Here is a 14,478-nt window from a genome sequence, read left to right on the forward strand (position 1 = left end):
ATCAAATTCACATATCAAATATGAGAAGACAGGGCAAATCCCAGGACGTGGCAACAAATAGCCCAACAGCCCCACCCCACCACTCTGAGAGGCTTATGCAAACCCTGGGGGAGGGTGATGGATTTTCCCCCTTACACACAGTGAGAGGAGCAGATGCTGGAGAAAGATTTTGGACGTCACTAGAAGTAAAATATGAGTGTGTGTGATACACTAGTTCAGAGTTCTGAAGTTTCAATAACTTCTACCATACTTGGAGGGTGAGTAGAGAACGAGGTTACACACCCTCATGCTGTGTAAAGTACCTCCCCAGGAAGGCCCAGATTTCTAGTTAGATTAGTTGACTTCTGAAAGTTAGATTTGTTGATATATTGGGAAAAAATTACATTTTCAATTTTCCGTGGTTGTATCAGACCATCAGATTGTGTTACAATAGGAAATGTACTGAACTCGTGACACATTGCGTTCCTTACACTCCCTTTGTCCACTAAACAACAACAAAGGCCACTCAAATCAAATACTGTGTGCTATAATTGTTAAACAGATGAATCATTAACAATTATTTCATTATGTTCACTGATTGTATTATGAGCCTATTTAATTTCAGTGACAAAGCACCCACTTAAAATGTGATTCTAGTCTAAGAATATATATATATAAATTTGTATAACCAATGACTGTTTTCCAATAAAGTTGTTGCTCCTTGCTCAAATATTTTTAATGAGCCACTCTTAATGGTCAGTTGGTAGGGCATGGCATTGGGGATACATTTAAGAACAACCATTTCCATTCGGAATGACTATGTTATTTTGCGGTACTTGAAGAAAGTTGATACAATAATGCACACACTGTAATATTATTGTTAAACCATAACACACTAGACTCTTGACAAAAATAAATATTGATGCACAAATATCAGAGAGCCATCTTGATAAACCCTATATGTCCTGCTTACACTCCCTTTGTCCAACTAAGAATTGTTCTATTCATATCTAAAATAATTACTCGATTCCATTAGTTAACGTATTGTTTATTTTGAAAAGGGCATTAGACTAGAGAAGAGGAGGGGTCTGTTTAAAAATGATTGAAATGAACCAGTGGAGGTGGAGGTAGCTCTGCCACGGTGAGTTATGGATGCCCAGCAGAGAGGAGCCTCTTCATTAGGGGAGTGATTCAAATTGATGGGAGCCCATAGAGCCTAGGTTCTCCTGAACTCCCTGGAGCATAGCTCTCATTCTCCGCTCATTTATTTGGGACTTTGTGTTGATCAATAAAAGATTCCTACTGCTCACCATGGGGTCTGGCTGGGAGAAATAAAAACACACAGAAAAAAAGGACTTGTTTTGATGTCGAAGACAAACATAACTGTGAACAATTCCAGCTTTAGAGAATCTTGGGGGGAAACTGGCTTCGGCTTTTGTTTTTCTGAAATTATTTGTTTACAGGGTCTCTATTTTTGGTCGGTTTGAAACTGAAGCAGTTCCTTTCAAGGCTCCCAAACACCTTAAAAAAATCTGTTCTCCAAGAAATGTTTGTTTAGTATGTTCAATATTATTTGACTATGATTGGCTTCGACAAGTATAAACACAAGATAAAGTACAGTTATATTTCCTCCATGGATGCCCTACAGTTAATACTTTCATTTGTTAAATTAGACTTATTGGTCTAATAGGGTAAAGTTATCTTAAATAATGCTGTTGTATCTGCTATTGTAGCATAGTATAGTACATCATAATTTACTTGTGTAATTAGGTAATATCTGGTTTGAAATATTATAACTACTACAAAGGTCTTTCAGTATTGACTTACTGCATTAATTAAGTATGCATTTCGTATGTAAGCTTTTCACTGTTAGTCTACAACTGCTGTTTTACAAAGCATGTGACAAATACAATTTGATTTGATTTGTGGACAGAAGGAACACACTTAAGTAATTACTGAAGGGAGCAGAAATGAATTTCTGTGTGCTAGACAGGGGACAGACATTAGGCTGAGATATTGAATTGGGTCCAGGTCCTCTTTCTCAAGGTGTGTACAGTTCAGCTCATTATTGTAGTAGGGCTGTAGTGTACAGCTCAGGGCCCACTGCTCCCCACTGTCTGCTACTCCACGCCTGATTTGGGCTAAACTAACTGAGAGGTGAATCACAGGTCAGAAGCTCTCTGAGGAAACAAAGGCACAGTATTTGAACTACACGGGTGTTTATGGTATTTCTATGCTGTAAATGTGAGCTTCATGGATGTTATTCGCAGAATGATCCAGAATCAGGCTGTAATGGACACAACTTACTGTATTTCAAGAAATGAGACTGTTTTATCTGAATGTGGACATTGAAACCTTCCTCTGTAGCCCCGTGGATCAACAGTGTGGAATACTTGTGAGAATGTATTTTGTATTTAGGCCTTTTACTCTTTAAGATCTCTATTCCCTGTGCTGAAGTTCAGAGTATGTGAGAGCAGGCAAGGGGGAAGGGTTGGAATCACAGTTCTGATAAGATGCTACTGTCTGCTCAGACACTGGAGAGATTTTTGACTCTTTTCACATTTTCCTGAACTCAGACAAATATATCCAGAAGCGATCAGTGGATTCTATATGAGCAGGTTTGATAAAAAATAGTTATTATGACAGGAAGCAGTGTCAATCAGACATCAGGGGCGGAAGGAAAAGTCAAATAAACATAAGTCATGGAGACAAAAAAACATGTTATATAAAGCTATCCTTGAAGTTCACCATCACACCTCTTTACCCCCAGTGTGTCTGTTCTATAATGGCACAAAGTAGGGATCGGTTGATGCTGTCTTTTTCATTTCTCAGCCTTTTGTGAACAGAGAGAGAGAGAGAGAGAAGAAGAAGAAGAGTGGTTGCTGGGGATTGGACCCAGTCCCTGCACACCCAATTAAAGGACTCCTACTGTATGCTCAAAGACAGTCTGGCAACATGTGTTCTGACATTTGTCTTCGTGAGTGTTGTGATTTACGGTACCATGGAGCTAAAGGCTAAATTAGCAACCCCCCAACATCAGAGACCTCACGGTAATGTCTGATGGGCTGGATTTGTCAGACAGCATTGTGCAGGCAGTATGCTGCGGTCTTTCATCAGAAGTTGTTGTGTATGTATGGGCAGCTGAGCAATGTGCTTTTTGCTTTGTGAACAAAGCTGCTATGCATACCAGTGGCTTTTGCTTCATGACCCTTAAAAGACGCTGAAATAAAATGAATGATAAAGCCAAACCTACCTTCTCTAGTATATAGTATATAAGGCTGTCATTGTAAATAACAATTTGTTCTTAACTGACTTGCCTAGTTAAATAAAGGTTACACAAGTAAGATGACCAAACTGGTGTATGTGGTGAGGTAATTGCACACAGTCATATACAGTATACACTATCAGAAATGTAAGGAATTCTCCTTTTCCTAATTTATTGCATGAATGTAAAATTTTATGACATTACATTTTGTGCTCCCCCATTCCAGTGTCTTATATCAAAGACTGTATCATGGAAAACAAAATGGGGATTAAATGTTCTCCCAGTGATCCTCAAATGATGAAAATATTTATGGTGAAGTGGATTCTCTGGGTCATTAGTGTAATCAGGAGACATATGGAGCAGGGCCCGATTTCCCAAAAGCATCTCAAGGCTAAGTTCATCATTAGAACCTTTGTAGGAGCATGGTTACATTTTTTAGCTGTTTCCCAAAACCATCGTTAGTAGAGCTGCACTTCAAAACGCTTATTATTTACCGACTCCCTCAGACCACTTGTAGAACAGCTAAGTGCGTCGTTAGATCATTTTTTTGCCCTTCTGCGTCACTTTATACACATAAGATCTCCGCTAAAATTAGAATCAAGATGTTTATCTGTCTCTCTGTGACAGCCGATAACTTCAGATCAAAGTTCACTACAAATATGAAGTTCGGAATGTCTTTGAACTTGTTTCAAATTAAAGCCGAGATGACTCCAGTAGGCTACATAGGCTTATATATTTAAAGAATATTTAAATAAATGTAATTTTCATTATTTTTTTCTATTTTGCTAATTGCAGGCTAGAGTCTGTAATTTTTACCTCAGTTTATTTCATGATGAGTAACAACATGTGCACAGTGATGTGTCAAATCTGTGATTTAGTGCATTATTATTGGGTAGCATTAGAATAAGCTGCCTCAATATTGGCAGCCATAGGGGTCAAATCTCTCTAGGAGCTGATCCTTCATCAGTATTGTGAAATGTTAACTCTGTAGTTAAGGTAACATTTTAATTTAGAAAGCTGATCTGAGAGCAGTGCTGCCTTTCTTTCCTTTCATTACGCTCCCTGCCCTTCAGGGAAGTACCAGTACCAGGTGTCACACGAAGGCCAAGAAGATCATCAAAAGCCTTAGCCACCCGAGCCATGGCCTGTTCACCCCGTTATCATCCAGAGGCAGTGGTGTAAAGTACTTAAGTAAAAATACTTGAAAGTACCACTTAAGTAGTTTTTTTGAGTATCTGCACTTTACTTTACTATTTGTATTTTTGACTACTTTTACTTGAACTTCACTACATTCCTAAAGTAAATTATTATCTTTTTACTCCATACATTTTCCCTGACACCCAAAAGTACTCATTACATATTGAATGGTTAGCAGGACAGGAATATTGTCCAATTTGCGCACTTACAGTATTAAGAGAACATCCCTGGTCGTCCCTACTGCCTCTGACCTGGTGGACTCACTAAAAACAAATGCTTTGTTTGTAAATGATGTCTAAGTGTTGGAGTGTGCCCCTGTGTTGGAGTGTGCCCCTGTGTTGGAGTGTGCCCCTGTGTTGGAGTGTGCCCCTGTGTTGGAGTGTGCCCCTGTGTTGGAGTGTGCCCCTGTGTTGGAGTGTGCCCCTGTGTTGGAGTGTGGCCCTGTGTTGGAGTTTGCCCCTGTGTTGGAGTGTGCCCCTGTGTTGGAGTGTGCCCCTGTGTTGGAGTGTGCCCCTGTGTTGGAGTGTGCCCCTGTGTTGGAGTGTGCCCCTGTGTTGGAGTGTGCCCCTGTGTTGGAGTGTGCCCCTGTGTTGGAGTGTGCCCCTGTGTTGGAGTGTGCCCCTGACTATATTTTTTAAAACATGGTGCCGTCTTGTTTGATCTATATGTTTGATCTATATTTAAACATTTTTTTTATTATTTATATTTTTACTTTTGATACGTAAGTATATTTGGTGTGGCAGGTCGCCTAGTGGTTAGAGCATTGGGCCAGTAACCAAAACGTTGCTAGATTGACAAGGTAAAAATCTGTCATTATGCCCCTGAACAAGGCAGTTAACCCACTGTTCCCCGGTAGGACGTCATTGTAAATAAGAATTTCTTCTTTATCTGACTTGCCTAGTGAAATAAAGGTTAAATAAAAAAATATAAAACATATTTGAGCAATTACATGAACATTTGATTCTTAAGTATATTTAAAACCAAATACTTCAAATATTTTACTCAAGTAGTATTTTACTGGGTGACTTTCAGTTTTACTTGAGTCATTTCCGATTAAGGTATCTTTAATTTGACAATGACAATTGGGTACTTTTTCCACCACTGCTATTACTGTCATTGGCACACGCACGTATACCCCCATAGGACAGTAACTAACCATTTGGACAGCAACAACCCATAAGGACAGAAACAACCCATATGGACAGCAACAACCCATATGGACAGCAACAACCCATATGGACAGCAACAACCCATATGGACAGCAACAACCCATAAGGACAGAAACAACCCATATGGACAGAAACAACCCATATGGACAGAAACAACCCATAAGGACAGAAACAACCCATATGGACAGCAACAACCCATATGGACAGCAACAACCCATATGGACAGCAACAACCCATATGGACAGAAACAAACCATATGGACAGCAACAACCCATATGGACAGAAACAGCCCATATGGACAGCAACAGCCCATATGGACACCGGGATCCTCATCTCTCCCAAGTGGTCTTTCTCTCTTTCTCCCTTACCCATCTGTCTATTGCCTCCTTTGAATTCCATGCTGTCACAGTTACCAGCCCTTTCAAGCTTAACATCCTTATCATTTATCGCCCTCCAGGTTCCCTCGAGAGTTCATCAATGAGCTTGATGCCTTGATAAGCTCCTTTCCTGAGGACGGCTCACCTCTCACAGTTCTGGGCGACTTTAACCTCCCCACGTCTACCTTTGACTCATTCCTCTCTGCCTCCTTCTTTCCACTCCTCTCCTCTTTTGACCTCACCCTCTCACCTTCCCCCCTACTCACAAGGCAGGCAATACGCTTGACCTCATCTTTACTAGATGCTGTTCTTCCACTAACCTCATTGCAACTCCCCTCCAAGTCTCCGACCACTACCTTGTATCCTTTTCCCTCTCGCTCTCATCCAACACTTCCCACACTGCCCCTACTCGGATGGTATCGCGCCGTCCCAACCTTCGCTCTCTCTCCCCGCTACTCTCTCCTCTTCCATCCTATCTTCTCTTCCCTCTGCTCAAACTTTCTCCAACCTATCTCCTGATTCTGCCTCCTCAACCCTCCTCTCCTCCCTTACTGCATCCTTTGACTCCCTATGTCCCCTATCCTCCAGGCCGGCTCGGTCCTCCCCTCCCGCTCCGTGGCTCGACGACTCATTGCGAGCTCACAGAACAGGGCTCCGGGCAGCCGAGCGGAAATGGAGGAAAACTCGCCTCCCTGCGGACCTGGCATCCTTTCACTCCCTCCTCTCTACATTTTCCTCCTCTGTCTCTGCTGCTAAAGCCACTTTCTACCATTCTAAGTTCCAAGCATCTGCCTCTAACCCTAGGAAGCTCTTTGCCACCTTCTCCTCCCTCCTGAATCCTCCCCCTCCCTCCTCCCTCTCTGCAGATGACTTCGTCAACCATTTTGAAAAGAAGGTCGATGACATCCGATCCTCGTTTGCTAAGTCAAACGACACCGCTGGTTCTGCTCACACTGCCCTACCCTATGCTCTGACCTCTTTCTCCCCTCTCTCTCCAGATGAAATCTCGCGTCTTGTGACGGCCGGCCGCCCAACAACCTGCCCGCTTGACCCTATCCCCTCCTCTCTTCTCCAGACCATTTCCGGAGACCTTCTCCCTTACCTCACCTCGCTCATCAACTCATCCCTGACCGCTGGCTACGTCCCTCCCGTCTTCAAGAGAGCGAGAGTTGCACCCCTTCTGAAAAACCTACACTCGATCCCTCCGATGTCAACAACTACAGACCAGTATCCCTTCTCTCTTTTCTCTCCAAAACTCTTGAGCGTGCCGTCCTTGGCCAGCTCTACCGCTATCTCTCTCAGAATGACCTTCTTGATCCAAATCAGTCAGGTTTCAAGACTAGTCATTCAACTGAGACTGCTCTTCTCTGTATCACGGAGGCGCTCCGCACTGCTAAAGCTAACTCTCTCTCCTCTGCTCTCATCCTTCTAGACCTATCGGCTGCCTTCGATACTGTGAACCATCAGATCCTCCTCTCCACCCTCTCCGAGTTGGGCATCTCCGGCGCGGCCCACGCTTGGATTGCGTCCTACCTGACAGGTCGCTCCTACCAGGTGGCGTGGCGAGAATCTGTCTCCTCACCACGCGCTCTCACCACTGGTGTCCCCCAGGGCTCTGTTCTAGGCCCTCTCTTATTCTCGCTATACACCAAGTCACTTGGCTCTGTCATAACCTCACATGGTCTCTCCTATCATTGCTATGCAGACGACACACAATTAATCTTCTCCTTTCCCCCTTCTGATGACCAGGTGGCGAATCGCATCTCTGCATGTCTGGCAGACATATCAGTGTGGATGACGGATCACCACCTCAAGCTGAACCTCAGCAAGACGGAGCTCCTCTTCCTCCCGGGAAGGACTGCCCGTTCCATGATCTCGCCATCACGGTTGACAACTCCATTGTGTCCTCCTCCCAGAGCGCTAAGAACCTTGGCGTGATCCTGGACAACACACTGACGTTCTCAACTAACATCAAGGCGGTGTCCCGTTCCTGTAGGTTCATGCTCTACAACATCCGCAGAGTACGACCCTGCCTCACACAGGAAGCGGCGCAGGTCCTAATCCAGGCACTTGTCATCTCCCGTCTTGATTACTGCAACTCGCTGTTGGCTGGGCTCCTGCCTGTGCCATTAAACCCCTACAACTCATCCAGAACGCCGCAGCCCGTCTGGTGTTCAACCTTCCCAAGTTCTCTCACGTCACCCCGCTCCTCCGCTCTCTCCACTGGCTTCCAGTTGAAGCTCGCATCCGCTACAAGACCATGGTGCTCGCCACGGAGCTGTGAGGGGAACGGCACCTCAGTACCTCCAGGCTCTGATCAGGCCCTACACCCAAACAAGGGCACTGCGTTCATCCACCTCTGGCCTGCTCGCCTCCCTACCACTGAGGAAGTACAGTTCCCGCTCAGCCCAGTCAAAACTGTTCGCTGCTCTGGCCCCCAATGGTGGAACAAACTCCCTCACGACGCCAGGACAGCGGAGTCAATCACCACCTTCCGGAGACACCTGAAACCCCACCTCTTCAAGGAATACCTAGGATAGGGTAAGTAAGGGTAGGTAATCCTTCTCCCCCCCCAACAAGATTTAGATGCAAGTGGCTGTTCCACTGGTTGTCATAAGGTGTATGCACCAATTTGTAAGTCGTTCTGGATAAGAGCGTCTGCTAAATGACTTAAATGTAAAATGTAAAATGGACAGCAACAACCCATATGGACAGCAACAACCCATATGGACAGAAACAACCCATATGGACAGCAACAACCCATATGGACAGAAACAACCCGTATGGACAGCAAAAACCCATATGGACAGCAACAACCCATATGGACAGCAACAACCCATATGGACAGAAACAACCTATATGGACAGAAACAACCCATATGGACAGCAACAACCCATATGGACAGCAACAACCCATATGGACAACAACAACTCATATGGACAGAAACAACCCATATGGACAGCAACAACCCATGAGGACAGCTAAGCTCCAGAGCCAGAGTAGAGCAGAGTAGAGTTAGCGGATAGCAGGCCATCCCAGCAGCCAGTGGGGAAGTGAAGTGTACTCTCACAAGGTGAGCTGATGCTGGAGGAGAGGAGAGGAGAAGGCAGCCTTGCGGTCAGCAGGGAGCAAGCGGGCCCCAGGGAGAAGCTCTTAACTTCTGTCAGGTACAAATAACCACGCAATTTTTCACCTCCTGATTTTAACTGAGAAAATCACTCCGGTCCCTAGTCATATGAACTCTACACACATGCCATGAGTCAATTCTAACTCTGACAGAAAATAGTTGGCCGTAACCTGACAATTATGTTGTCCTCACACAAAGCGGATTTATGACCAGAAAATTTGTTTTTCTTTGTAGTTTGTCGTGTCTTTAGGATATTTTCTCAGTTCTCGAGACACATTGACTATGTAATGTAGAGCAATTTACTTTGCATATCTGTGTTTGTATAGAAAGTAATTATGGGTTGTATGGGTTGGAAATACTAATTACTACCACCAGCTACAGTAGTCCTTTAAAGTAGAATATAAATTACATTTTTCTGTCATCTAGATGTCATCTTGAAAAAACATATTTCCCTTCAATAACATACATAAGCCCACTTAGGAATACACAGCTGCCTGTACAGCAGCACTTATACAAGGACATTTAAACCTTTATTTATAGTAAATTCCGGAATTTGCTATTGTTAGGTTGCTGCTAGGTGGTGCTGTTCAGTAGCATTGTTTCCTTCAATGGAGTGAGACACAAAGTTCCAGGTACATTTAACCATGATAGTCTATACATCATCCTTAACATATCTCAGTTAAATTGAAACACTATTGTGTGTATAACATGTTCATGTTAAAATTCACAAACCTTTGACTGCATAGCTGTCTCCCGTAAAGTTGGAGGTGGCAGAACTACCTGAGGTCTTTTGCACCCAGGAGGCGTAGCGTAACACAATCATTCTTTTCGGTACTGAATGTCTACGTGTACGTGCCCCCGTGCCAGAGTACTCCACCATATATCACATCATTTAACACTTTGAACTGTCACAAACGAGTCACGGGGCTTCTCTCCTGATACCACGATCTGTCAGAATGACATCATAAATACAATCATTACCCCAACGTTGGGTCTTTATTCTGTCAACTGTTTCAATGCATTGCCGTGCCTCTTCATTTCCTACACATGAATAAGTGAAACATCATTAATATAGCTCTTTCATTATGGTCTGGCACTCCACACTGCAGTACATCATCAAGAGGAAAATCATTTGTAGTGCATCTGTGTTTGGAGGGGAACCATTCTGATTTCCGATTTGTAAAGCAACAATGATGTCCACTGGAGAAAACATCCGTATTGAAAAATCCAATTTTCTAATGTATTGCTATTTGTTCCCACTACTCACATATCATACATTGGACAGTATATTCTATTTTTGATTTTGGTTTTAATCTCTTGAACCATTGGTTGAATCTTTACACCTTCACTTGATCAATACGTAAAAAAAAAAACACAAGGAGATTACCAAAAATGTTGTTTTACACCAGGGAATAGAAAGATTGGCTACTCTTGGAAGGAGAAAACTGCCCAAAGTTGAGTTTGCTGGAGAGGCATCGTTGATGGGGCGATGGGCCTAAGTAAGTATGTCAGTAAGTCAGTCAGTAAGTACCCTCTGACAATAACAAGCACTCCCAAGACATGCTGAAAAGTCCATCAGTCTCAGAGGCTATTCTATTGTCTGATAAACTTTCTCTGAAGGGTGTCCTACCTTGTGTCTCTAGTGTCTTCCTCCTGTGCTCTCCTGATTTGAAATATTGCCTTACATAATGAGGGAGAAAAATAGAGCGGTGGTGCACCCCTGAGCTGGTGTCAGCTTAATCAATCATTTTTAAACACAGGGAGAGAGGCAGCCATGTAGCACTGCCCGCCTCACATCCGCACATCCTTCCTCTGCTCCAGTCGATGACAGCGGCATAATTCATTAGAACTCAAAAATTAAACCAGCAGCAGCATCAAACTCGTCCTTGCATCCTCTGTGTGTTTAAACGCGGGGTGGGGAGGGTGTGTGCGTGTGCAGCTGTCTGTGTGTCCGTGTGTGCATGCGTGAGTACGCGTGTGTTTGTGTGTGTGTGTGTGTGTGGGGGGGGGGGGGGCCCTCACAGTCCACTCCTGTATGTACCTTCAAGTTCAATTTTCCCTGGTTAAGCCATTGAACTTGAGAAAGAGAGAGATGTTGAAGTAAGGTTCACAGAGTCACATTGCAGTGGGTCAGGAGGTTATGAATTTTGGAGGATACAGGCCTAAGCAGAAGAAGAGGGATTAGTCCTAATATCAGGCAAGTGAGAGATTCATTCTTCCTTTTCCTGAAAGTATCTTCTTTCCACAACGATCCTGTGGTTAGTTCATAAGGAGCTCTGAGCTTGTAAGTTGTAAACTTTTTAGTACAAACAAAATAATTATTTTGTATGACCAAAATAACAATTTTGGCTATTTTACTTTTGGTCAACTCTACTGCAATTATCCTGATGTGAGGGAGTAATGGAATGGCGCCAGAGGAGATGGCTGCAGTTTTATGTGCATTTTAAACAACTGTGATATTTTGATAGTTTTTTTTGCGTTGTTGGTAACTTATGAGTTTTCATTTATATTTTTCATCGCTGTCTATTTACTACAACAAACCGATGCTGGCAATAAGACGGCACTCAACGAGCTGTATAGGGCCATAAGCAAACAGGAAAATGTGCATCCAGAGGCGACGCTCCTAGTAGCCTGGGACTTTAATGCTGGGAAACTTAAATCAGTTTTACCTCATTTCTACGAGCATTTTAAATGTGCAAACAGAGAGATAAAAACTCTAGATCAGCTTTTTTGCACACACAAAGATGCGTACAAAACCCTCCATTTGGCAAATCCGGCCATAAGTTTTTCCTCCTGATTCCGGTTTACAAACAAAAACGAAAGCAGGAAGTTCCAGTGACTCACTCATCAAGGAAGTGTTCAGAGGATGCAAATGCTAAGCTACAGGACTGTTTTGCTAGCACAGACTGGAATATGTTCCGGAATTCCTCCGATGGCATTGAGGAATACACCACATCAGTCACTGACTTCATCAATAAGTGCATCGATGACACCGTCCCCACAGTGATCGTACGTACATACCCCAACCAGAAGCCATGGATTACAAACAACATCCGCACTGAGCTAAAGAGCAGAGTTGCTGCTTTCAAGGATCTGGACTTTAACGCAGACACTTATAGTAAATCCGGCTATGCTCTCCGACGAACCATCAAACAGGGAAAGCGTCAATACAAGACTAAGATTGAATCGTACTACACCGGCTCCGTCACTTGTCGGATGTGGCAGGGCTTGCAAACTATTATGGACTACAAAGGGACGCAAAGCCTTGACCTGCCCAGTGACATGTGTCTACCAGATGAGCTAAATAACTTCTATGCTCGCTTCGAGGCAAGCAACACTGAAGCATGCATGAGAGCATCAGCTGTTCTGGAGGACAGTGTGATCACAGTCTTCGTAGCCGATGTGAGTAAGATCTTTAAACAGGTCAACATTCACAAGGCCGCAGGGCCAGATGGCTTACCAGGATGTGTACGCTGAGCATGCTCTGACCAGCTGGCAAGTGTCTTCACTGTAATTTTCAACCAGTCCCTGACTGAGTCTGTAATAACAACATGTTTCAAGCAGACAACCATAGTCCCTGTGCCCAAGAACACCAAGTTAACCTGCCTGAATGACTACTGATCCGTAGCACTCATTTCTGTAGCCACACCATAGCGCCCTCAAAACTCATCACTAAGCTAAGGACCCTGGGACTAAACAGCTCCCTCTGCAACTGGATCCTGGACTTCCTGATGGGCCGCCACCAGGTGGTAAGGGTAGATAACAACACATCTGCCACGCTGATCCTCAACACAGGGGCTCCCCAGGGGTGCATGCTCTGTCCCCCCCTGTACTCCCTGTTCACCCATGACTGCATGGCCAAGCACGACTCCAACACCATCATTAAGTTTGCCGATGACACAAAAGTGGTAGGAGCATCCTGACTGGTTGCATCACCGCCTGGTATGGCAACTGCTCGGCCTCCGTCAGCAAAGCACTACAGAGGGTAATGCGTACGGCCCAGTACATCACTGGGGTCAAGCTTCTTGCCATCCAGGACATCTATACCAGGCTGTTTAAGAAGAAGGCCCAATAAATTGCCAAGGACTCCAACCACCCTAGTCAAAGGCTGTTCTCTCTGCTACCGCACGACAAGCGGTACCGGAGCGCCAAGTCTAGGTCAAAAAAGCTTCTAATAGCTTCTACCCCCAAGCCATAAGACTCTTGAACAGTTAATCAAATGGCTACCCGGACTATTTGCATTGTCCCCATCCTCAATTTCTACTCTGCTGCTACTCTCTGTTTATTATGTATAGTATAATATGAATAGTCACTTTACCTCTACCTACATGTACATATTATTGAATGAATTACCTTGACTAACCGATGCCCCGGCACATTGACTCTGTACCGGAACCCCCTGTATATAGCCTCGCCTCGCTACTGTTATTTGATTGTTGCTCCAGAATGACTTTTTATATTTAAAAAAATAACAATCTTAAAACTGCATTGTTGGTTAAGGGCTTGCAAGTACCGTAAGCATTTCACTATAAGGTCTACCTACACCTGTTGTATTCGGCGCATGTGACAAATACAATTTGATTAAATTTGATTTGATTTGTATATGCAGTTGTATCAACTAATTCGGTGTAGATAATTTATTCAATATTTGATTTACAGCTGCCCATATATTCAGTTATATTTTTGGTGAAATTAAAGATAAATCAAATGTGGCTGTGTGAATGTGACATCTCGCATTGTCCCCAATGTTTCTTCTCCATATCTAACTTTGTGCTCCTAAATGTCATGTTAGAGGACTAATTATCTTCATGTAAATGTTTAAACACTGGAGTCAGAGCCAGCTCACCTTTTCAGTGTCTGATTTCCTTATGTGTTCCTTTTGTGCCGGATATATTTGTTATACTGACCAAACAGGTCAAGGGCTCACCATCATAGGTCCAGCAAATCTATGTAAATATTTGGCTAATTATCGAATATTATATGTTTAAATGTACAATTAAGTGAAACATAACTTTTGAATTGGTCAGTTAAATGTCCTACTGGCTTACTATTTCATACCAACAACTCCTGAAACTTAAGACATCCAGTATTTCTTATGTATTTGTCTAGCAGCAGTTATAGAGAATTACAGGCATTGGGTTTGTTGTTGTCGAAAGGGCTGAGTTTGAAATAATGTCAGTGAAACCTGATCTGTACCCAGTTCTGACAAAATTCCCACCTCCAGTTTTGCTTAGCAAAACCAAAACTAGTTGTTGCATAATCACCAAACTGATACAGACAATGTGTCTTTTCACCGTGGTTTGATTTTATTGAGGGACATTAAATATTGCAAATAAAGTATATTATTGAATGTGTGTGGTCCAT

Source organism: Oncorhynchus keta, chromosome 22 (genome assembly GCF_023373465.1).
Source record: "Oncorhynchus keta strain PuntledgeMale-10-30-2019 chromosome 22, Oket_V2, whole genome shotgun sequence".
NCBI classification, from domain to species: domain Eukaryota; kingdom Metazoa; phylum Chordata; class Actinopteri; order Salmoniformes; family Salmonidae; genus Oncorhynchus; species Oncorhynchus keta.